Raw genomic sequence first — 24,922 nt, 5'->3', positions numbered from 1 at the left:
TGTCAGCGTGGTGATTTTTTTTTTTCAGTTTCTGGGAAGTATACCAAAAAGGCTTTATGAAGCTCTAGCAAATAACTATCAATTATACCTTTACTTTGTAAGTGAAGAAACACTTTGTTTAATATATTCAAAAAATATTTTTTAAAATTTAAATATCATTATTCTAATACACCTTTGCCAATAAAATATCTCTTAATAAAAGTAATTAGCAAGCTCAGTCCTCATCATCAAACCAATCAACAAAATCAGAGAACCAGATTTATTTTTCAATGCAAGTAAACGTATGTATCTCAATGAATACTGTAAATGTCACTGAAAAAGTTATCCACCTTGCAAGATGGTTATGAAAATCAGGGTTAAAATGATACAGAATCCATTTTATAATGTTTAAAAACAAAAATAAATCTATCTCTCCTTGTGCTTAATGTGTAATAAAAGAATACTATATGTCGCTGAAATTATGTATTCAGGAAGCAAGGATAGCCTGGAGACTTGCTGGTGCCTATTTGTGCATATATTAAATGCATTCTGGTGTTAGGCATCTGTGTATAATTAAGCAAGCGTCATGTGCAATAATTCAGAAATGATTTTTATTAATGGTCAAAATTTTTCTGCATAGTTAAAGTAGAAGTATGTAAGTATGTGTGTGCATATATATAGAGAGAAAGATGTCTGACTCAGCAGCCAGCATATAATTTTAATTTTTGTTAATAGGAGGTGGAAATAGTAAACACTTTATAATATGAAATATGATGAGTGTTGACTTTACTTGGAATAAATATTTCATTAGGTGATTTAAAATAATGTGGGCTTTAACTACCTTGTTAAATAATGCACACCAAACCTAAAAGGAACTGCGTAAAATTTTTATCGGCAGATTTGATCTAACATTCCATGTAAAAATTTGGTAGTCCCTGAAAATATGTGTTATGTTCAAGGCAATGAGCTACTTCAGTTGTTCAAAATGTCTTTCGGGCTGATTCTGCCCTAGGAGTGAGTGTGGAGACTGTTGTTCAGTCGCTCAGTCGTGTCCAGTTCTTTAGGACCGCAGGGACTGCGGCACCCCAGGCCCCTCTGTCCTTTATATCTCCCGGAGTTTGCTCAAATTCTTGTCCACTGAGTCGATGATGCCATCCAACCATCTCATCCTCTGTCACCCCCTCTCCTCTTGCCTTCAATCTTTCCCAGCATCAGGGTCTTTTCCAGTGAGTTGGCTCTTCCCATCAGGTGGCCAAAGTATTGGAGCCTCAGCTTCAGCATCAGTCCTTCCAATGAATATTCGTGCTTGATTTCCTTTAGGATGGACTGGTTTGATCTTCTTGCAGTGCAAGGGACTCCTAAGAGTCTTCCCCAACACCACAATTCAAAAGCATCACTTCTTCAGCACTCAACCTTCTCTATGGTCCAACTCTCAAATCCATACATGACTACTGGAAAACCATAGCTTTGACTATACAGATCTTGGTTGGCAAAGTGATGTCTCTGCTTTTTAATACACTGTCTAGGTTTGTCATAGCTTTCCTTCCAAGGAGCAAGTGTCTCCAAATATTTGTTGTTTGTTCAGTCGCTCAGTCATGTCCAACTCTTTGTGACCCCATGAACCGCAGCACACCAGGCTTCCCTGTCCTTCACCATCTCCCGGAGCTTGCTCAAACCCATGTCCATTGAGTCAGTGATGCCATCCAACCATCTCATCCTCTGTCGTCCCCTTCTCCTGCCCTCAATCTTTCCCAGCATCAGGGTCTTTTCCAATGAGACTGTGTTGGTAAAGGATGAGTCTTGCTTTTGTGAAACAGGAGGGCAGGGACGTCAGCCCTGCCTCTCCGCATTGGCTTGATCCCTCCCTCATTACCATCACCACTGCCTGCCGTTTCCCCACCCGCACAACGATAGCACCAAGCGACTGCTTCAATGCAATGGCCTGTTTGCTTGTCCACACCTGACGATCAGCTCCTGAGGGCAGGAACCTCGCCTGTCCTATTTCCCACTGCCTCCCAGCAGCCAGCCCTGCACCTGGCACATACCACACACTTGACAAGTATTTGTTGGGTGAGTTTATAAGAGAATAAATCTTGAAATGTATTCATTAAAAGAGCAAGAATATGAATGTTTTATCTTCAGCCTATTCAGTGTACCTGGTGATCAGAACGAGCTTATTAAAGGACAGGTACCTATCTCAAGGCACGTTCAAAGTCAGCCAAGATGCCATCTGCTGGTCTTCTAAGAGGAGTATCACTTAAGGTACATCTTAAGTGACCTCTTGGGCATGAACGATGCTTACATCTTAAGTGACCTCTTGGGCATGAACGATGCTTCCTTCTTCTCAAGCCAGCTCGAGATATGCTGATCTTCCAGTCTTGAGGCAAAAGTGCACACCTAGCCCTCAGGAAGAAGGCACCCCAGCTGTGGGTCAGCGGTGCGAGGGACGTGGTCAGCAATAGCCGCAGAATGACCATGTGGGGCTCACACAGTCATCTACCTGAGAGGACCTGGCTTTAAACACATGTGTGTGCACACACACACTCACACACACCCGTGCACACAAGAAAAATGGAGATTTTTTTCAAAGGTAGAAGAGCTCAGGCAGGAAAACAAAAGAGAGAAGCTATGAATATATGCTTTTTGTCGTGAACCTTATTACACTATGTGAATTGCTGACTCTTGAGCAAGGCAGTAACCGTTGACAAAGAATCACCCTTAGACATGTGAAAAAGCACTCGCAGAGTAAAGCAAACCCTCCAAGTGATCAGACACAGGCCACAGTGCGACACACTCAGAAACACAGGAAGCCTCAGCGAGATTTCTGGCTGTTGCCCCGAGAGTGGTCGCCTGCAGTGGCTCCCTGTGACACCTGGGGGCTGACAAAGGCCCAGAGCCCAGGGATGCCCGCTCCTCTGAGCCCGGTGCCCGGCTCACTCCCCTGCCCTCCATCACACCAGGAAACTGACAGCTCTACCTTGTCAGCGCCAGGGGCCATCAGGGCAGCGCCATCTGCCAGGGAAAGAGCTGGAGGCCTTGGAGAAAAGGGTGGCCCCTTTCAGGTCAGCTGTTAATGTACCTCATTCAGAATGTGAGTAAAAGAGAGAAGCTGGCGTGTGTTGCACGGGGACTGAGGTCCGTGGCTTTGAGGCAATGCCCCCACAGTGAACGCACCTGCGTATGCAGTGTGATGTGATACAAAGCGTCACCCACAGGTGAGCCTGCGTCCAAACACCCGTCGCATGAGCCACACTGGGGCCTCCAGCACACCCGCTTCTGCAGGACCCTCTGAGGCCATCCCTCAAGCCAAAACTTCTCTCCAGTGGTGGAAACTCTGCTTTTAGATGTATTCACAAGATTTATTTTGGTCTCAGATCGTGCCTAGACAGAAATGGTCTGCTTGAAATATCAGAGAAACCAACACAAGTCACTGACACAAAGCATGTGTAAATCTGTGCTTGGGAGTGAAATGGGGGATCCGACAAGAGCCTGATAGCGTATCCTTCTTCCTTGATACTCCTAAATGCAGCTATTATAGAGGACTTGACTTACTGATTTGAATACCTCCAGTCCCACCAAATGCCTAAATGTAGAAAATAGCGGAAGCAAAGAAACTTTGTCCTGATAGAGAGATAGAGAAGAGATGATGGATAGATGATAGAAAGGTAGATCCGTGCGTATTTAATGGTGTGTCCATAGTTCAAAGCATCTCGAAGTTGTGTTTCACTTTCTCATGTCAGATTTTACATAATAATTGCTGATTATTAGCAACTCGGACAAGAGATAGACTTATGATATTGCCACATGAATTTAGTGGCTTGTCAGTTACTCAGAAGAACAGTAAAATTCTTGACTCAGTCCTATCTGAATTCTCATCCCAAATTCTATAAACTGTGATCTTGGGTGAACTATCCAACTTCTATATTCCTCAGTTTCCTCAACTGGAAATGCAGATGATATTAGTTTTAATACCTACCAGTTAGGGTTTCTTGTTGTTGTTCAGTCACTAAGTCATGTCCAATTCTACATGACCCCGACCCCATGTACTGCAGCACACCAAGCTTCCCTGTCCTTCACTGTCTCCCGGAGTTTGCTCAAACTCATTTCCATTGAGTCGGTGATGCCATCCAACCATCTCATCCTCTGTCGCCCCCTTCTCCCCCTCCCTTCAATCTTTCCCAGCATCAGGGTCTTTTCAAATGAATCAGTTCTTTGCATCAAGTGGCCAAAGTATTGGAGTTTCAGCTTCAGCATCAGTCCTTCCAATGAATATTCAGGACTGATTTCCTTTAGGATGGACTGGTTAGATCTCCCTGCAGTCCAAGGGACTCTCAAAAGTCTTCTCCAACACCACAGTTCAAAAGCATCAATTCTTCAGCCCTCAGCTTTCTTTATAGTCCAACTCTCACATCCATACATGACTACTGGAAAAACCGTAGCTTTTACTAGATGGACCTTTGTTGGCAAAGTAATGTCTCTGCTTTTTAATATGCTGTATAGGTTTGTCATAGCTTTCCTTCCAAGGAGCAAGCATCTTTTAATTTCATGGCTGTAATCACCTTCCACAGTGATTTTGGAGCCCCAGAAAATGAAATCTGTCACCGCTTCCATATTTTCTCCTTCTAGTTGCCATGAAGTGACAGGACTGGTTGCCTTGATCTTAGTTTTGTGAATGTTGAGTTTCAAGCCCGCTTTTTCACTCTCCTCCTTCACCCTCAAAAGAGGCTCTTTAGTTCCTCTTCACTTTTTCTCATTCCAGTGGTATCATCTGCGTATCTGAGGATTCAAGAAGATAATTTATTTAAAGCACTATTAGAGTGTTGGCTCCGTGACAATGTGTAATAACACAATTACTCAGGTACTTGAGCGCCTCACCCTGGATATTCAGAGGCAGCGGACATTTCGCTTCCTTTCTTCCTCATTAAGGATCTCTTCTTCTCTCCCCCTTTTTGTGTTATTTGTATAATCTCCCCTCCTGACTCACATTAGTTTTCTTGATTCCTACAGCTTTGTGTTCAGACTCTCCATTAATTAACTGGATGGCTGTCCCTCCCCCTCAATGTCCCCCTTAACATCCAAAAGCAGGCTTGAGACACGTCACCATCACTACTCCCACTTTGGGAGCTGACTTTGGGACTTGTCATAGAAGGATGGTGAGGCCGACCACTATACCTCATGGAAATCCTGGGCCCGCACATGAAGGATTTGAAAACGCCTTGTCGTCTGAAGAACACAAGTGCTTGTGAATATGGGCGGGGGGGTGGGATTCATGAGCTGGCAGTGGGTCTAATCTGTTATACATCAGACTGTATTTTACAAAGCAGGAAACTGTGAGCAATTGGACCAATTAATCTCCTTGTAATTCTCTATGAACCTGATCACCCCAAATGCCATTGCAATCTTGACTCCCAGGAAAAGATGCCTCACTGGAGAACTGTGAGCTGCCTTTGGCATGTTTGACGGGGAGCAACCTTGGGCCTTGGGCCTTGAGCTGGTGCATCAAAGATGAAAAGTGAATAGGCTGAGGGCTCTGATCTCAAGAGAGGGGGGCAGTGAGAAACTTTGAGACCAGCCGTGGATACACGTTGGACCGCAGGCCTAAGCCACCTCTCCCCGCAGCTCACCCGATGCCACTTCCATCGACCTGCTCAGGAGGGACCATGGTGGACAGGGCCGATAAGCGTTGTAAACTTTCATCTTGGATGTAAACGTGTGCAGCGATACTGTTTTAACGTAGTGGTAACGTTGCAGAGGCCACACTCTGATGTGGGGGAGAGCGAAGTCATGGAACACAGAACCTCAGTGCCACCTCTCCACGCTCGGTGCTCTGACACAGTTCAGTGGAAAGACTCTGGGTTCTATAGTCAGAGCAGCCGATGTTTGAATCCCAGCTGCTCTGCCACCTACTAGCGATGTAAAGTAGTTATACTAACCGCTCTGCGATGCAGTTTCCTCCATGTTAAAGTGTATGTGTGTGTGTGTGTGTGTGTGTGTGCGCGCGCACGCACCAGAGAGAGAGAAATGCCCAGCTCAGTACTTAAGTGCCCAATAAACATTGGTTTCTCCATAGAAATTCACAGAAATAGAAGAAACCCTCAGGCATCACTTACGTAACACTTGCCTATGATGAAGCTGAAAATTCACTATTACTTAAGTTTTCAGTTGTTGTTGTTATTTAGTCACTAAGTCGTGTCCGACTCTTTGCAACCCTATGGACCATTCAGGCTCCTCTGTCCATGGCATTTCACAGGCAAGAACACTGGAGGGTGGCCATTTCCTTCTCCAGGGGATCTTCCCGACCCAGGGATTGAACCCAGGTCTCCTGCACTGCGGGCAAGATTCTTTACCATTTGAGCCACCAGAGAAGCCCAATATTCATTCATAGATACCTTAATTCCTCCCACATTTTGATTATTCTCAGCAGACCCATCTAAATCCTCTCCAAATTCTCCACTCCCCTTGTTGGTACGAGATGTGACCTTGGGCTGGAACTACTGTCTGAGGTTGAATGAATGACCTCATGCTGGTTCCCGCTCACAGGACCCCAGTCCACATACTCTCTTCATGTTTTCTCAAAAACACCTTTAGCTCATGCACATTAGTCTGTAGACTCTTTTTTAAAAAAAACCCAGAAACTTAATAATGAAAATTGAATTCATTCATTCAGCTGATATTGATTCAGCACTGCCTATCTATGTAATTTTCTAGCCAATAGATATATAATTATAAAACCCAGACAGAGTGCCTGCCCTCCTGCAGACAAATGCTGGCAGATGAAGTCCTCCGAGGGGTCAAACAGGATGCAGCGAGCGAGACTGTTGGGCAGCGGGGAGGTGGGGAGGGGTCTGCTCCAATGAGAGTACTCAGAGAAGGCATCTCTAAAGAGGCAACTTTAAAATGAGGCCAGGAAACTTGATAAACCCCAGCCTGAGATTGACAACGAATCTAAATCTATCAATGTTTTGTTTGTCGTTGGCCCCAGATCAAGGCCTTTTAAGAGGTACTTTGTCATCCTCATTCCAGAGCTTGACAAACACAGACTGTCCCCATTCAGGTTAAGTATTCTTCACACATGGATAAGCATACATGCCTGCATGCTAGCTTGCTTCAGTCGTGTCTGACTCTGTGCGACTGTATGGCCTGCAGCCCGCCAGGCCCCTCTGTCCATGGGATTCTCCAGGCAAGAAAACTGGAGTGGGTTGCCATGCCCTCTTCTAGGGGATCTTCCTGACCCAGGGATTGAACCCGTGTCTCTTATATATCCTGCATTAGCAAGTGAGGGCTTCCCTGGTGGCTCAGCTGGTAAAGAATCCACCTGCAATGTGAGAGACCTGAGTTCGATCCCTGGGTTGGGAAGATCCCCTGGAGAAGGGAAAGGCTACCCACTCCAGTATCCTGGCCTAGAGAATTCCATGGACGGTATAGTCCATGGGGTTGCGAAGAGTCAGACACAACTGAGTGACTTTCACTTTCACTTTCTTGACCACTAGCACCACCTAGGAAGCCTAAGTGTAGAAGGTTTCCCAAGTAAAGCTCAGAAGGTTACACTACATGACTAAAGCGGAGTCCTCACCTCCCTACTCACAAGTGACCTGGGGGTCCCACAGCATCTCTCAGCTCTTCTGCACTCGATGCTGACACCCTGCCCGTGGGACAGCGAAGTGAGGGTGTGAGGACGACCCTTCAGATGCTGGACGAGAAAAACGGACCCCGAGGCCCCGCTGTGCATTTGGCAACCACACCTTCCCAGATGAGGAAGGCAAGCCAGACCCATGCCCGGCTGTGATAAATTGAGGATGCTGATGTTCCCGAGCCCATTGCAGCTGTCAGGGCCGTCCTGAGAGTACTGCTGCTCTTGATGGATCGAGGTCTTCCGTTGTCAGTGCGTTTTTCACTTAATACAATACTGAGAAGTGAGTGGATTTATAGGAAATATAAATGCTTTCTAAAAGCCACAAACAAAATGTCTGATCGCATGCCCAGCTTCTCGTATTTTGGTCCACGGGCTGTGAGTGATGTGGCAGCTGATGCCCGCTACACTGAAAGAGGGCCGTCGCTGGCATTGTCCCCATTTATTTATGGACGTCTGGAACACAAGGCCAGAGCATGACTCCTCATGTGGAAATTACCCGTCTAGAGGAAGGAGCCAATCTAAAAATATGTCATTTGCCTCCAGGACATTTTTTTTTCCTTCTTTCTTCCCTTCTTCTCCTTAAATTTCTTCCTTTGCCTTAATTCTTTGAATATAGAGAAAGGAATAAAGAAACAAGAAAATGGAGAATTAACAGAAGAACTACATAGAAGAATACAAATATTAGTCCAATAAAGAAAGGAGAAAGGCATAAAGTTAGCATTCTTGGAATTTTACTTTTATTTTTGTTTTCCTGTTTTTTTTGTTTTGGGTTGCTATTGTTTTTGCCTCCAACTGCTGAAATAAGTTAGAATCGTTGCTTATTATCTTTGCTGTGGATCCCTCACTAGTTATCACAAATGATTTCTTGTAGTAAACCCTAAAAGCATTTATCTTCACTGTATATATTTCCATAGTGCCATCTATTAATGGAGCCCTATATTAAGAGTCCAAAGAATCTGTCATTCTTTTTTATCAAAACTCTTTACTTCTAAAATTCACTAAATTCGAATTCTTTGTCCATTATCATATCCACTCTTTTGGCTGAGAATATAACAAAAATCTTTTCACCACCTCTGATATTAAATCTAACTAATATATTGAATCTAGAATAAACCAAATCTTCTGTAATTTCAGAAAACGTACTTCAAATGTTAGCTCACTTCTCTACTCTTTGTGTGATTTGTTCTGTGTAGACCCTGCACATAAATTATTCTGATGTTAATTTCATGCACCTTTCACTTTTTTTCTGATTATTTGATATGATTCCTGTAGAACAACTTACAGCAACCAGCTTTGGAAGCAGGACCGAGAGGTAAATGTAGCCTTCTCCTGTGATCTCAAAGGTCTTCCATGTTCCTTTGTTAAGGAAAAGGGAATGTCATCTGTAGAACTTACAAAGTACTCTCTAAGCACCCTCATGCTGATCCTTAATTTCGAGTGAACGTAATTACTGCATGGGCTCAGGGCATTGGTTATGACCCAGAAAGTGGCTAAACTCCAGGCATAACTGCCAATACGGGACTCTCTTCTGACCACTTTTCTGCAAGTTTTGGATAGAAATTCTACACCTACTAGTTCGTTGTTTAGAAAGGATTGATTCCTTTTGCTATTTGAAGTATCTTCATATATGTCGAGAATTCCGTGTGTTTAAGTGAACACTTAAGTGCCCATGTGAGTATTGATTCAAAATAGCAGTGAGTAATGCCTTGACATTCCTGCTTGTGGTGTAAGAGAGCCCTCAACTTCCCCAGGGCTACCTGCAGAGTAAAGGCTCATCCGGATGGATTTCCACCTATTTTGTTTCATCGTCACCCAAAGACCCAAAGTAAAGGCACTTCTTTCTCTATGCGTGTTGCTTTCTCCAGTCACTGTCTTCAATGGTTCAGGTGCAAAATGAAAGCTAGCAAAGAATAGGCATTTCGGAGAAGCAAACTCAGTAGGGTTCAGGAAAATCACAAATACTATCGCACGTTACTTAGGGTGGTAAAATAGAAAAAACATAAGGCCCAGCGCCTAGCACAGTGTACAACAAGGGTAGCTGTCCTCGTGGTTCAGTGCAGGGGTGAAACCCCACTCCCTTCCAGACTCTTCTATTGCACTCCCTCTGGTGGTACACAGGGAGACTCCTCTCTTGTCCTTGGACTTGGATAAATATTGCTAATCCACCCTCACTTCCCAAGGGAAGGCCATTTGGCCATCTCTTTATTCCATCTATTTTCTGCCTAAGACTTCAGATTTCTGAAAGCCCCCTTGTTGCTGTTTAGTCACTAAGTCGTGTCTGACTCTTTGCTGGACGGTAGCCCACCAGGCTCCTCCGTCCATGGCATTTCCCAGGCAAGAATACTGGAATGGGTTGCCATTTCCTTCTCCAGGGTATCTTCTCAACCCAGGGATCAAACTCACATCTCTTGTGTCTCGGGCATTGGCAGGTGGATTCTTCACCACTGCACCACCTGGGAAGCCCAAAAATAGGTCTCTTAAAGAGGGGACTAATTGAGACATGGGTACAAAGCATATGGCTCCATGTCCAAAGCATTATGCTCATAAAGGATCACTGTTATTCTTTTTCATTACATACATATTTATTGAGCACTGACTGTGTGAATATATAATTCTATACCCCTGGTGTAAATGATGTGTCAGCAATTAAGATATTTTTAGAGACTTGCCTTAATGTTTCATTTCTAAGATATTGTTGTTCTGTCGCTAAGTCATGTCCAACTCTTTGCAACCCCATGAACTGCAACATGCCAAGGTTCCCCGTTCTTCACTGTTTCCCAGAGTTTTTCAAAATCATGTCCATCGAGTCCGTGATGCCATCCAACCATCTCATCTCTGTCATCCCTCTTCTCCTCCTGCCTTCAATCTTTCCCAGCATCAGGGTCTTTTCCGACAAGTCTGCTCTTTACATCAGGCGGCCAAAGGATTCTAAGTACCTGTGATTGTTTTTTGTGTTTCCAAGTAGGCAACAGTAGGTATCATTTTCTGATTCACACTGAAATACTAGAAAACTCCATTGCCTATATCTGAAAATGCCAATGTACTTTATAAGCAGAATCAACCACTAAATGTTTATGGGGTCAGGCAGTTGGATCTGCAGTACAAACCTGGCTTAGAAGGAATTCTTGCAACGGTGCTAAAGTTTTAGAAGAAAATACTATGTGGGAGGCCATACAAAGAGTGAATTGTTGTTCATGCTTCAGCTTTGATTTGGAGACACCTGTGAAAGAAAATAATCCTTTCCCAGCTCTTACTGGTTATTTTATTTCCAGAAAACATGCTTGTTATTTTAGCAATTGCCTTGGCTCGCCAGTAGGATCTATGATAAGTGAACAGTGCCACCTACTGGTTTATGATGAGAATATTTATTTACCGAGAAGAGCTACCGCTCACACTTGCCTGTTTGTATGCATGCATGCTCAGTTGCTTCGGTCGTGTCTTGGTGACTCTATGGACTGTAGCCTACCAGGTTCCTTTGTCCATGGGATTCTCCAGGCAAGAATACTTGAGTGGGTTGTCATACCCTCCTCCAGGGATCTGCCCAACCCAGATATTAAACTCGAATCTGCCTGTGTCTCCTGCACTGCAGGCAGATTCTTTGCCCACTGAGCCACCTGGGAAGCCCACTTGCCTGTATATGAACCCAAAAATAATGTCGAATGTTTTGATTTCAGAGACCAAAGAGCCAACACTGGAGTTTAAAAGCAAAAATCAAACCACGTACAGACAGTTCCATGAATATAGACAAATTTACTCTGGTATGAAGAGTTCCCTTTTCTCCTCCAAAACTGTGGTTTTTTCCCATAAAAATAGGCTGACAAGAGCTGCTCAAAGTGATTTAGTTCAAGTGCCAAGTAAAAACGTCTGGCTTGAGTCACCTGTTTCTCTGCTTTACGTGGATATGACAGACTGGCAGAGATCGCTCCAAACACACTATTTGTCTAGCTCATTGCATATTAATATTTCCAAAGTAAATTTCACCTCTCTGTAACTTTGTTATGTAAATATTTTTATTGAGATGAAGTGATGCCTTTTCTAGATGGTGTTGTCCGCTTAACATGCAGCTCAGCTCATCCTGGAAGCTTTGGTTAGAGTAAGTCCAGGGACGATGCCACTGAGCTCACAGTAGGAGAGCCGGGCTGTGACAGCATCCCGGGGGGCATGGAGCAGGGGGAGAGCACGGCTGGGCCAGGGGTTCGGGCCCCCCTGGGTCCTGAAGTCAGCCTGCAGCTCCCCAGTGTCACTGCTGCGGGGCGTGGGTCATTGACTCTGGGACTAAGGAGGGGACAAGTGAGTAATTTACAACCCCAGTCTCCCACACGCTGTGAAAGTCCTTTAATCCAAATTTTCTCATCTGGAAGCGATGTGACTTGCGGGACTCTTACGATGATTATAGCAAACAGTAGGTGTGTCACCCCCAGCCCAAGTCCTGGTGAGGAACAAATGTGGATTCTTTTTCTCTTCCCTTACTTATTTACGTGGCTGCTGCTGCTGCTAAGTTGCTTCAGTCGTGTCCAACTCCATGCGACCCCATAGACAGCAGCCCACCAGGCTCCTCCGTCCCTGGGATTCTCCAGGCAAGAACACTGGAGTGGGTTGCCATTTCCTTCTCCACTGTTAGCACTAGGCAGGAAATATTTTTTTTTTATTGAAGTATACTTGATATACAATACTGTGTTTGTTTCAGGTGTACAGCGTGGTGATTCAGTATCTTTGCCGATTTTATTCCATTATAGGTTATTATAAGATATTTGGTATAATTCCTTGTATTATACAGTATATCCTTGTTGCTTATGTGTCTTGTGTATGGTAATTTGTATCTGTCAGTCCCATACCCTTAATTTGTGCCCCCAGCTCCCCTTGGGTAACCACATTCATTTTCTGTGTCTGTGAGTCTGTTTCTGTTTTGTATATACATTCACCTGTATTATTTTTTAGATCCCACACAGCAGTGATAGCACGTGCATGCTACGTCACTTCAGTCATGTCTGACTCGCTGTGACCCCATGGACTGTAGCCCACCAGGCTCCTCTGTCCCTGGGATTCCCCAGGCAAGACTACTGCAGTGGGTTGCCATGCCCTCCTCCAGGGGATCTTCCAGACCCAGGGATGGAAACTGTGACTCCTGCGGCTCCTGCCTTGCAGGCGATTCTTTTCCGCTGAGCCACGAGGGCAGCCCAAGTGATAGCATGTAGGATTTGTCTTTTTCTGTCTGACGTATTTCACTAAGCATAATATTCTCTAGGTCCATCCACGTTGCTACAAATGGCAGTGTTTCATTCTTTTTATGGCTGAGTAATATTCTGTTGCGTACATATTCCACATCTTCTTATTCCAGTCATCCACTGAGGGACACCTAGGTCGCTCCATATCTTGTGATTGTAAATAACACTGCTGTGAACATTGGGTGTGTGTCTCTTTTCAAATCAGTGTTTTTCTTTTTTCCCAATATGTGAAGTGATAGTGAAAGTCACTCAGTCATGTCTGACTCTTTGCAACCCCATGAACTATGCAGTCCATGTACAGAATTCTCCAGTGGGTAGCCTTTCCCTTCTCCAGGGGATCTTCCAACGCAGCGATCAAACCCAGGTTTCCCTCACTGCAGGCAGATTCTTTACCAGCTGAGCCACAAGGGAAGCCCTTCCCAATACATGCTGCTGCTGCTGCTGCTGCTAAGTCGCTTCAGTCGTGTCCGACTCTGTGCGACCCCGTGGACGGCAGCCCACCAGGCTCCGCCGTCCCTAGGATTCTCCAGGCAAGAATACTGGAGTGGGTTGCCATTTCCTTCTCCAGCGCATGAAAGGGAAAAGTGAAAGTGAAGTCGCTCAGTCGTGTCCGACTCTTAGCGACCCCATGGACTGTAGCCTACCAGGCTCCTCCGTCCATGGGATTTTCTAGGCAAGAGTACTGGAGTGGGGTGCCATTGCCTTCTCCGAATACATACCCAGTCGCAAAGAGTCAGACAAGACTGAGCGACTGAACTGAACTGACCCAGGAGTGGAATTGCCGGGTCATATCGTAGTTCTGTTTTTCATTTTTTGAAGTCCCCTCCCCATTGTTTTCCACAGTGGCTGCACCAGTTTACATCAGACAGGACACACTGTGGACTCTGAAGGCCAGGGGTCTCCGAGGCTGCAGCGTGAAAGCGGGCGTGGACAAAACACACGTGACCGGGTGTGCCTGTGGACCAATTAGATGTCATAGGGTAGCGTGCTGCCCCTGAATGAGGGCCTGCTGATCACTATGGGAAAGGAAATGGGGCAGGAGGGGGAGGGAGCAGCCCCCCTTAAGGTGGGACGTTTCCAGAAAGGTGAGTTTCAGCACAGAGCAGGTGGTCAGGGTGACTGTTGTGAGAGGGTGGGTTTGATCAGGGACACAGGGAGGTGAGCAGAGACAATGCAGGGAGTGCGTTCTATGCATGGGTCTCTGAGGACCCCAGGGGGTTCCAAGCCCAAGGAACAGCTGGACCACATCCTGCTGCATGTTCTAGAAGAGCCCGAGCAGTGTGAATCAAGCAGACAATGAGGGAGGAGGGAAATGGGCAGGGGAAATCAGTCCTGAATATTCATTAGAAGGACTGATGCTGAAGCTGAAAGTCCCAATAGTTTGGCCACCTGATATGAAGAACTGACTCATTTGAAAAGACCCTGATGCTGGGGAAGATTGAAGGCAGGAGGAGAAGGGGAGCACAGAGGATGAGATGGTTGGATGGCATCACCGACTGGATGGACATGAGTTTGAGTAAGCTCCAGGAGTTGGTGATGGACAGGGAGGCCTGGCATACTGCAGTCCATGGGGTCGCAAAGAGTCGGACACGACTGAGCTACTGAACTGAATTGAACTGAACTGACCTGCTCAGGATGTTCGGCTTTTCCTAGGATAAATGCAGAGTCACGGGGAAGTCAGCAAAAGTGGTGTCAGGTAGCATTTGGGAGATCCCGTCTGGAGCACGGGGATGTCCACGCAGCAGGCTCTAGGAGACACTGCCCCAGGGTTCACATCTGAAGGGAGGCAGGGATTTCCCAGGGATTAAGTGAGGCTGTGAGAGAAGAGGGAAAGCGCCTCCAGGCGCCCGAGGTTCCCCCGCGGCGCGGCTGGAGGGAATCAGAGCCTGGGTTTGAGGATGCGCTCGGACTGCTCATGCGCAGAGTCGGGCACAGCGAGTGCTGTCATCACCACTCGGTAAACGTGAAGATGGTCACCATCGTTACGAGGGAGCCATTCAAACTCAGATGCACGCCTGAGCTAAAGCAGTTGCCAGCGGTACGATCTTCCAAAGGTTCGGAATCTCTGAGTCTCAGTTCCCTACATCTGTAAAATGAGTTTAAGGAAAAAAACAAGCAAACCCACCTAAAGGAACAGTTGCGGTGAGAGTCCAGGAGGATGGTTCTGACGCTGAGTGGGTCTCACTTAGGACTCCTTACCTGGACCCTTTGGGGCATGTGCTAGCGAGTTGGTTAGTCATGCTCCCCCAGGTTTTTACCGAGGCCCAGTGTCCTGCAGTTCGACCACAGGTCTTGCCTTCTGACCCCAGCGTGTTCTTTACATACTCACTGTCAGTCGAGTTGCACCTGCCAGGATGTAAAGCAGGTGACACGGTGACAGCAGCTCGCTGACCACAGGAAGGCTCAGAGGAGCTCCAGCCATGTTCTGGCAGAAGAGAGGGAATTGCTTATGTGCCCAGCACCTTTTGAAAAAGAGTTTAATTTCCCGTGGATGACAAGATAATGGAAGCGCATCTGCTCACGGCCCAAGCATAACACAGTCTCAGACAACTGAAGACTCTTCCCCCAGCGGGACCCCACACAGTCCTACTCTGCAGACACTGCCCTCTTGGGCCAGGCCATCTCCTCTCAAGGGGTGTGGGCCTCCTGCTTCACTTGGAAGACCGATCCAAGGTGCTGAGGAGAGCGCCACTCAGCAGGAGAATTAAACCCAAGTGGCCTGACTTTTTCTAGTTTTTAAACAAGTTTCAGCCAAAAAGCCAAAAGTTGATAATAATAATTATTTAGCTAGCCTTCTAAATGAGAAAGTGGAAGTTAGTCGCTCAGTCATGTCCGACTCTTTGTGACCCCATGGACTGTAGCCCACCAGGCTCCTCTGTCCATGGAATTCTCTAGGAAAGAATACTGGGATGGGGTGCCATGCCCTCCTCCAGGGGATCTTCCCGACCCAGGGATCGAACCCAAGTCTCCCGCACTGCAGACAGATTCTTTACCGTCTGAGCCACCAGGGAAGCCTGTAAATGAGATTTTCACATGAAGTTGATACTTCCAGTGAGAGATAGGAGGATGTTCCAGAATGGTTTTGCCTTCCGCTGTGTTGGGAGTAGAAGCTGTGGACAGCTGTCCAGGAAGACCGCAGGCACTGGGCACACTTGGATGGGCATCGGGTCAGTTTACACGGAAGCTGGAAATATCAGGACCAAGGGTTGAGCTCCAGAGATGAAAGAGACTAGCTGCTTACCCAGATGAACAGAACCCTGAGTGCAGCAGGCAGATCGTCTCAGCCTCCTGGAGAAAGGACACCCAGGGTGCGCAGCTGTGACATGTGATAAGAGAGGCTGAAAGGAGCCTCTTGCACTAATTGCACACAGCGATCTAGAACTTAGTGCCCGGTCTCCACCGGTTCTCACAGCATTTGGAGGCAAAATGAACAGCTTGTGCACCAGGGAGGCATTTGAAGTGGAGAAGGAGTGAAGTACAAACTAAAATTCCATCCATAGCCGTCCTCACTTGCCCTCTCCACCCCGTCCTGGGGAGAATGTGGTAAAGGAGTCCCCCTTTTGGGGAATTTTGAGATTTACCTGTTGTTTGTTTGTTCGTTTTTTTCAAATATTATTCCTTGTAAATGAAAGTTGAATTAGCTCCAGAATCTGTTTGTGAATGACAGCGGTCACACATTTGTGGCTGTTTATCACATCTAAGAATAAGAGTTTCACAGTTTTGCAAAGCAAATTGAGAAGCCATCTTTCCTGTGATCTGTGACAAGGAGCATCTGTTCCTCTCCTGTTTCCTTTGTTGCCCACGGCACTGTTCCCAGCTGGGGCTCCACCCCCAACTGGCCATGTCCCTGGGCCAGCTATCATTCATTCGCTTCACCTGTGTTGATGTGCTAATGAATTGCTGAAACAGTCATTCCCTTTTCTGTAATATATATATATATGAATTGTTAATGGCCTTTCTTCTAGAGGAAACGAACTTGGGCAGGGGAAAGAGGAAGGAGGTCAGGGACCCTGGCCAGGAGACAGGGAACACGTGTGTGATGGGGAGTCTGGCACAGATGTACCAGATCATGCTTCTGAGGTCACCGTCCAGGGTTCTCAGCCGTGCTGCCCTAATGCACAGTCCTCCTCCCTGCAGGCTCCTCAGTGGCTCCTGTGCTGTTTGGGTGTTTGGAAAGGCCATGCCGTTTCCACAGCAGCCTAATTAACTGCTGCCAGAATGAAACGTAATCCTGCAATATTCTAGTCCGGTGGACGGTAGGATTGAGTACTGACTGTTGCAGTCCAGAGGGCAGGCTCTTAGCATGTCTTTGTGTAGCCGTTACAAACCACCGAAATGGACACAAGAGTTGATGCTCAGTAAGCATGCATTGAGAGCTTCCCAGGTGGCGCTAGTGGTAAAGAACCCGCCTGCCAGTGCTAGAGACATAAGATACACAGGTTCAATCCCTGGATCAGGAAGATCCCCTGGAGGAGGGCATGGCAACCCTCTCCAGTGTTCTTACCTGGAGAATCCCATGGACAGAGGAGCCTGAAGGACTATAGTCCATGAGGTCACAAAGAGTCGGACATGACTGAAGCGACTTAGCACACACACATGGACACGCAAGCATGCATTGAATGAATGAATGAATACACATATTCCCAGGCCACAAGCTGATGCCATGTGAGGCTTCCCACACAGCCCCTGTATTTACCTTTGCAGTCATGCCTGTCATCATGGCTTCCAGACTCTCTGACACAGGGTCTCTGGGGTCCCATCGGAAAAATAGAGGTAATAAATCTTGCCTCATAATGAAATGAGAGCTTACAAGCATCCTGCAATGGTTTATATCCTGCAAGAACTGCAAGGGCTTATATTATTGCTTACAGGATTAACGTATTGATCTGAACAATAAAATCAGCTAAGAGGAGGCAGTATGTAGACAGCCTTCTTTCTGTTTGCGGGAATGGCTTCAGATGGGAACCCTACCTGCTGGACCCCAGGATCTGTAAACATCATCAAGCCATCCATGGCCTTTCCTCTTATCCTTATGGGTGGGAGATAACTTGGTTTGTTTGTCTGTGTGTCTTAAGGAATCTCAAATCCTTCTTTGTTGTTGTTCAGTCACTCAGTCACGTCCAACTCTTTGTGACCCCATGGACTGCAGCATGCAAGGCTTCCCTATCCATCACCAACTCCTGGAGCTTACTCAGGCTCATGTCCATTGAGTCAGTGATGCTATCTAACCATCTCATCCTCTGTTGTCCCCTTCTCCTCCTGCCCCTAATCCTTCCCAGCATCAGGGTCTTTTCAAATGAGTCAGTTCTTTGCATCAAGTGGCCAAAGTGTTGGAGTTTCAGCTTCAGCATCAGTCCTTCCAATGAATATTCAGGACTGATTTCCTTTAGGATGGACTGGTTGGATCTCCTTGCAGTCCAAGGGACTCTCAAGAGTCTTCTCCAACACCACAGTTCAAAAGCATCAATTCTTTGGCACTCAGCTTTCTTTATGGTCCAACTCTCACATCCATACATGACTACTGGAAGAACCATAGCTTTGACTATACAGGCCTTTTTTGGCAAAGTGATGTCTCTTCTTTTTAATACACTGTCTAGTTTGTCATAGCTTTTCTTACAGGGAGCAAGGGAAATCCTCCTGAGGGCTAAGCATTCTGTCAGTCCTCTGATTAATTTTCTGTGCTTGGTGCTACTGACCTCTAGACTCTTCATATACCATTGTCATGAGAACTGATGATGTCTTTCACACGTCACTCCTTCTGTCCCTCACATGACTCTCCACGTCCTCCCACCGTCCCATGGAATGGTCCTCCCCAGCTCCGTCTGCTTCCGCGTAACAGTCCGTGTGACCCATGGCGAGTGAGAGCCAGGGTGTAGGGAATGCTCGCCCTGCCTCCTTGCTGTTGGAGGTCGGGCCAGCTGGGACCCAGGGCCCCTCCAAGCATCCGCCCAGGACAGGGCCTTAGGCAGCTGGCAGAGTTGAGGGAGGGCTGTGCGGGCCTGAAAGCTCAGACTCGCAGCCCCGTCACAGTCAGTCCATGGACCCCGGTCTTAGTGAAAGACCGAGTGTGGTGCTCATGGCTGAGGGCAGGTACAGGCCTCCTCCGGTCAGCGAAGGGCTGGCAGAGACCCAGGTCCAGTGGGTGAAATGGGCCTCAGAGCAGTGGCAGAGACAGCCGCCTCCAGATGCAGGCCGCAGGGCACACAGAGGCCGCCTACCACGGTAGGAGGGCCACGCTGGCCTTGTGCTGCTTACACGGTCGCTTGAAACAGGCACGTCTCCGGACACATGCACACACCGCACCTCGTGAGACATGCCCACTCTTACTTACCTGCTCTCACGCTCCCCTCACACACCTGCCCTGTCCTGCTCACACTCACTTTCAGATATCCACTATGCCCAGGGCCTGCGCCCCTCCTAAAGCAGGTGGCCCTGGAGACGCCGAGGTGCTGACCCAGCAGATCCCCGCTGTGCCCAGGGCTGCACCCGCGACCTTTATCATCCTGACACCGAGACCAAAGTGGACATCGGTGCCAACTTACCACTTTTGTTCATGATATGCATATGACAGAATTTAATCTTCCTGTTTCCCATGCTCTCCGAAATCCTTTTCAATTCTGCTTCTCAGCTGAAAAGCAAGATCGGGTAGACTTGATGTGTGAATGGACCTGCCTCTCAGATTTATGGAGATACGGAGCAGTTCTGTTGATCTCAGGGAGCCGTAAGGATGTTGGTAATGAGAGAACAGCAAGCTGTCATGGAAAACGCGCGTTTCATGAGGATGGTCCCAAACTCTGCAAGCTGATGGGGGTCGGACTTTGAAAGGGACCTGGGTTTGCAGCACATGATTTCAAATAGGGCTTTAAATTCTTATTCCGCAGTTTGCTGTTTATCGCAGAAATACATACCAAGATTGGGGCTTGCTTTCATTTTTATAGTGACAGCCTTACGTGATTCCATTGAACCTTCTGGCAATCTAAAAACATCCAGCAAGCAGACAACTTTCCTTTGAAATGAGCAGTGCTTTCAGTACAAAATTTGCTGTCTATGTCCTTGGAGAGGAGCCACCCCAAATACACTGGGTCTCTGCCCCTTCGGTGTATCTCTCTGTGTTTCAGCACATCACATGTTCAAGCGCCGCTTCATCGTTTATTCTTAAAGATCCTGCTCTGGAGCCACGTGGCCGTTATAACCTGGCACATCAGAGAACACGCAATGGCTTCAGAGTATGAGAAATAGTTTCTGTCCAAAATGCTCGTAGTTCTGGAGCGTGTTCTCAAGCACATAACCACAATGTTTGAAAAACTGTCTTTTCTCATCCTGCCTCTGCAAGACGGGCTGTGGGCTTGTGAACTGTGCAGGGACAGTCTGGAAATGGGCAGGGTGTGCCGTTTTGGATACAGTTCCCTTCCCCATTTCCTGGGCTTCCCATGTGCTGGATTAGCAGTTTTCTCCCCTTTATAGGTGTGTCGCAAGCAGCCTTCCATTTATCTAAGGCTGAGTTTAATGGGGTCCAAACATCTGTTTGGGCTTTCCAGGCGGCACACTGGTAAAGAACCCACCTGCCAGTGCAGGAGACACGGGAGATGCAGGTCCGATTCCTGGGTCGGGAAGATCCCCTGGAGGAGGAAACAGCAACCCACTACAGTATTCTTGCCTGGAGAATCCCATGGACAGAGGAACCTGGCAGGCTAGAGTCCATGGGGTTGCAAAGAGTCAAATACGACTTTGCAACTGAGCACTCGTGCAAACATCCATTCATGAGACTGTGCCGTGCTTTATTTATATTTATCTTAATTTATCTTTCATAATGGTGACAGTTTTCCCGTGGATTACTTTTTGCTACATTTCTGAGTTTTCTCTAGGAAAAATTCCTAGAAGAGGAAGTTTGAGGGTGGAACTACATGCATGTTTCTTAAGCTTTGCACACAAGTGTTTCCTCAGTTCTACAGATCACATTTTTATATACCTTAACATTTCTGAATTTAAGGGACATCAGGGAAATGTTTTAAATGAATGTGGACATTTATGATGGCAGTGTTTTTTCCTTCTGTAGTCAAGCTATTATTAAATCGAAGATACTCTTTACAATGAATGTCATCTTAGAATTAAGCCACCCAGCACTGTGGACTCACCTCCCAGAAGACCACTGCACACAGTGTGTGGGCCCTCCTCCAGCGGAGTGGGGCTGGCCCAGTCCTCCCACCTCCTCTTTCCACCTTTGCCAAATGATAAGCAGTATTAATATTATTTCTTGTTCATCATGGCAGCACATTTCTATATTTATGATGCACTAAAATTAATTACTACTAGCATACTCTTAGATATTGTAATGTTGGTATGACTCTGACTCTCCTTGGTGTTAAAAATTATGAGAATGTGTTAACACAGATATTAAGACCTTTTAATGACAGATATAATGTACTTGGGCTTCCCAGGTGGCGCTAGTGGTAAAGAATCCTCCTGCCAATGCAGGAGACGCAGGAGACACAAGAGACCCAGGTTCGATCCCTGGGTTGGGAAGATCCCCTAGAGGAGAAAATGACAACCCACTCCAGTATTCTCGCCTGGAGAATCCCAGGGACAGAGGAGCTTGCTGGGCTCCATAGGGTCGCAAAGAGTTGGACACGACTTAGCAACTGAGCACACACACATATAATTACTTATACAGGTTTAATGTAAATATGATTTGCATTAAATTAATCTTAATCTTAAAATTACACCTCAAAGTCCTCTAAAGTTCCATTTATTTGAAATACCAAATGAACCTGAAGCCTTGGCCGGCCGAAGTGTTTGTCCCTCACACCCCAGGCCATGTCCCACCCGCCCCGCCGGGCCCAAGCATTCTTTTTTAGCTCTGGCTGCATTTCCCTGCTCTTCAAGGTAGGCATAATTGTGTTGACATCGTAACTCATCATAATTCGTCGTCTGAAAAGCAATTACAGATTTGCAAATTCCAGAACTCGGTGATGATGCCGAGCATGACTCAGAAGGAGCACAGATTGACAGAAACACGTTGTACTTGCCTTGCAACTGTGCTGATTGCTGAACATGGAAAGAGAAGGATCTACCTCGCCTGAGTGGAATGGAAATTACTGGGGGAGAAAGGAGTTTGGAAATTGCTTGTTGCGAGTCAGTTCATTGTCATCAGCCTGAAAGGCATTTCCTTTGAGCCGATACTAAGAAGCCACTTTGTCGTGGTTCATGAGGCATTGCACTCAAGCCCTATAGTTAGTGATGTTTCAAAGCAAGACATAGGTCACAGATCAGAGGTGCAGAGTGAGGAGGTCCTGTCACTTCACGGTGATGTAAGTAAGCACTGAGAGGTTTCTACAAGGACTTCCCCAGCGGTCCAGTGGCTAGGACTCCACGCTTTCACTGTTAAGGGTACCAGTTCAATCCCTGGTTGGGGAACTGGGATCCCATGAGCCACACACGGCATGGCAAAAAAAAGAAAAGAAAAACAACTTAAACAGGTTTGTATACACTGAGCTGACTTTTCATGCCAAAAAGTAGAGCTTAGACACCTTACTCTTTTGATAGATTTCAGTTCAGTTCAGTTCAGTCGCTCAGTTGTGTCTGACTCTTTGCGACCCCATGAATTGCAGCACGCCAGGCCTCTCTGTCCATCACCAACTCCCGGAGTCTACCCAAACCCATGTCCATCGAGTCGGTGATGCCATCCAACCATCTCATCCTCTGTCGTCCCCTTCTCCTCCCGCCCCCAATCCTTCCCAGCATTAGGGTCTTTTCCAATGAGTCAACCCTTCTCATGAGGTGGCCAAAGTAGATTGATAGATTTAAGAAATAGCAAAAATAGGCCCGTGGTGGTGGCATCAGCTTTCTTTCAGAAAGCGTCAAATCAAACTTTACAATTTGAAAAAAATTAATGGGAAGATTTCATTGCAAATGCCAGAATCAGGTCAAATCAAACTGCAAGCATTTGTGTTGGGGGGTGGGGGGGAACCTAGAGGTCGTGAGGGTCATTCCTGTCCAGACTGTTTACTGGCATCCCTAGTTCACAGTTTATTCCCAACGTGGACCTGTATCAGGCACATATTCATTTACGATCCCTGAGACTGACTAACTCCACTTCAGCAGAGTGTATCTTTCAAACTGGCAGGAGCAAACCTCCACTTTTTAAAAATCCACTGTTTTAACCACCACCTGACAACTTCAGGTGTAGATTTGCAGGTTACCCTCCTAATCCCCTATTGCTACTCCCTGACTCAACCTGGGGTGTGAAGCTCCACCAGGAGCCTGCCTGGACGAGAGTCCTTGAGGACCCTTGGTTCCCATTCATGTTCCCTGGAAAACAGCCAGGAATACTGCCCACAGTGGGCCCACATCTAAGGAAAGGCCCTCGGTGGCAACTGCAGCTGCCATGGTGAGCGGCAGTCTTGACAAAGAGGTGCAGGAGCACGTGACAAGTGACAGTTAACGAGCTTCCCCCCAAATCCTGCTGTAAGTCTTGTCATTCACTGTGTGACAAGGCTGGTTTCATGCCAGGCAATCTGCTGCCCGTCTGCACTGATGTGAAGGCCTGTGAGACACGTGAGGGCCAGAGCAGCATTCAGGGGGGAGTCCCAGAGCTGAAGGAGGTGGTGAGAGCAGCTTCATCATTTAGTCCATCCTCCTCCAATGAAGCTTAACAAAAAAACCCTATGTCCAGTCCACCCCAATAGGAGAATTCATTCCACTTTTTTTTAAAGATGCTTTTTTTTTGAAGATTTATTATTTTATTTGGTTTTTTGGCCACGCTGAGCCTTCTTTGCTGCGCACCGGCTTCCTCTGGGTTCGGTGAGCAGGGGCAGACCTTCGTTGCTGTGTGCAGGCTTCTCATTGTGGTGGCTCCTCTTGCTGCAGAGCCCGAGCTGTAAGACACGTGGGCTTGGTAGTTGCAGTGCACGGGCTTAGCTGCTCCACGGCATGTGGGATCTCCCCGGACCAGGGGTCGAACCGATGTCCCTTGCATTACAAGGTGGATTCTTAACCACTGAGCCACCAAGGGAGCCCCACAGCTGTGGTCTTAATATATATAGGAGAAAAATCCATTCCACTTTTCTCTAAGACTCCAAAGGAGATGATAGTTTTCTGCTAGAAATCCAACCCAGGTTGTACAATGCTGTTAAGTTTTTTAGAAGCTGTTGCTCCTGTCTTGAAGCAGGAGGTTGTCAGGTTCTCTGTAGCAGTAAAGGGGAAGTCGTGGCGTCTGCAGGGTTCCAGTGACTTCCTTGGAATGATCGCTTCCCTCCTTAGATGCCGCCGTCCCATGGCGAGTATTACAGGGTGAGTGGAGTCATTGTGCAAGAGGGAGACACCACGACACGTTTTGAAGACCACAGGTGATGTGAGCAGAGGGGATTCTGGCCCGTTTTGCTACCTAAACTGTGGATCTTAACTAACTGGAACTTGCCAATGCTGTCAGGGTCACTGAGACAGGAAGCCATGTTCAGGCTTAGCTGGGACTGTGGATGCAGACAATATTGCCTCCATTTGTGGGAGTGTCCTATTCAAATCTCAGTTTGTGGGTTCACAAATGAACTATCAATGAAACAGACACAGCAGAGAATAGACTTGTGGTTGCCAAAGTGGTAAAGAACCCACCTACAATGCAGGAGACGAAAGAGATACGGGTTTGATCTCTAGGTCGGGAAGATCCCCTAGAGAAAGAAATGGCAACCCACTCCAGTTCATTGCCTGGGGAATCCCATGGACAGAGGAGCCTGGCTGACTACAGTCCATGGGGTCGAAAAGAGTCAGACAGGACTGAGCGACTGATACACACAGATGCAAACTATTATATATAGAATGGATAAACAAGGCGCTGCTGTATAGCACAGAGAACTATATTCAATATCCTGAGATAAACCATAAGGAAAAAGAATATAAAAAAATGTTTATACATATGTATAACTGAATCACTTTGCTGTACAGCAGAAATTAACACAGCACTGTAAATCAACTATACTTCAATTAAAAAAAAAAAGCATAGCTTCTGATTAATTTCCAAAAGAAAAGAAAAGGACCTGAAGTGTCACCAAGCTATGTGGCCAGCCTTGCAGAGAGAGCTGACCACTCCGGA

General features: G+C 46.7%; 1 protein-coding gene and 1 long non-coding RNA gene across 5 annotated transcripts in view; both read left to right on the top strand.

Moving 5' to 3' along the window:
* PRKN (parkin RBR E3 ubiquitin protein ligase) overlaps nucleotides 1–24,922 on the top strand; it is a 1,216,903-nt gene that overhangs the window by 1,119,113 nt on the left and 72,868 nt on the right. The window lies entirely within an intron of this gene.
* On the top strand, nucleotides 9,433–22,295 carry LOC145519755 (uncharacterized). The gene is made up of 2 exons (XR_014063870.1): nucleotides 9,433–12,319; nucleotides 20,486–22,295. It is a non-coding gene; the product is annotated as an uncharacterized LOC145519755 (long non-coding RNA).

The sequence above is a fragment of the Giraffa tippelskirchi genome, chromosome 9, assembly GCF_054371585.1.
Source record: "Giraffa tippelskirchi isolate mGirTip1 chromosome 9, T2T-mGirTip1v1.2.pri, whole genome shotgun sequence".
Classification (NCBI taxonomy): Eukaryota; Metazoa; Chordata; class Mammalia; order Artiodactyla; family Giraffidae; genus Giraffa; species Giraffa tippelskirchi.
This window is presented reverse-complemented; position numbering and strand designations above follow the sequence as displayed.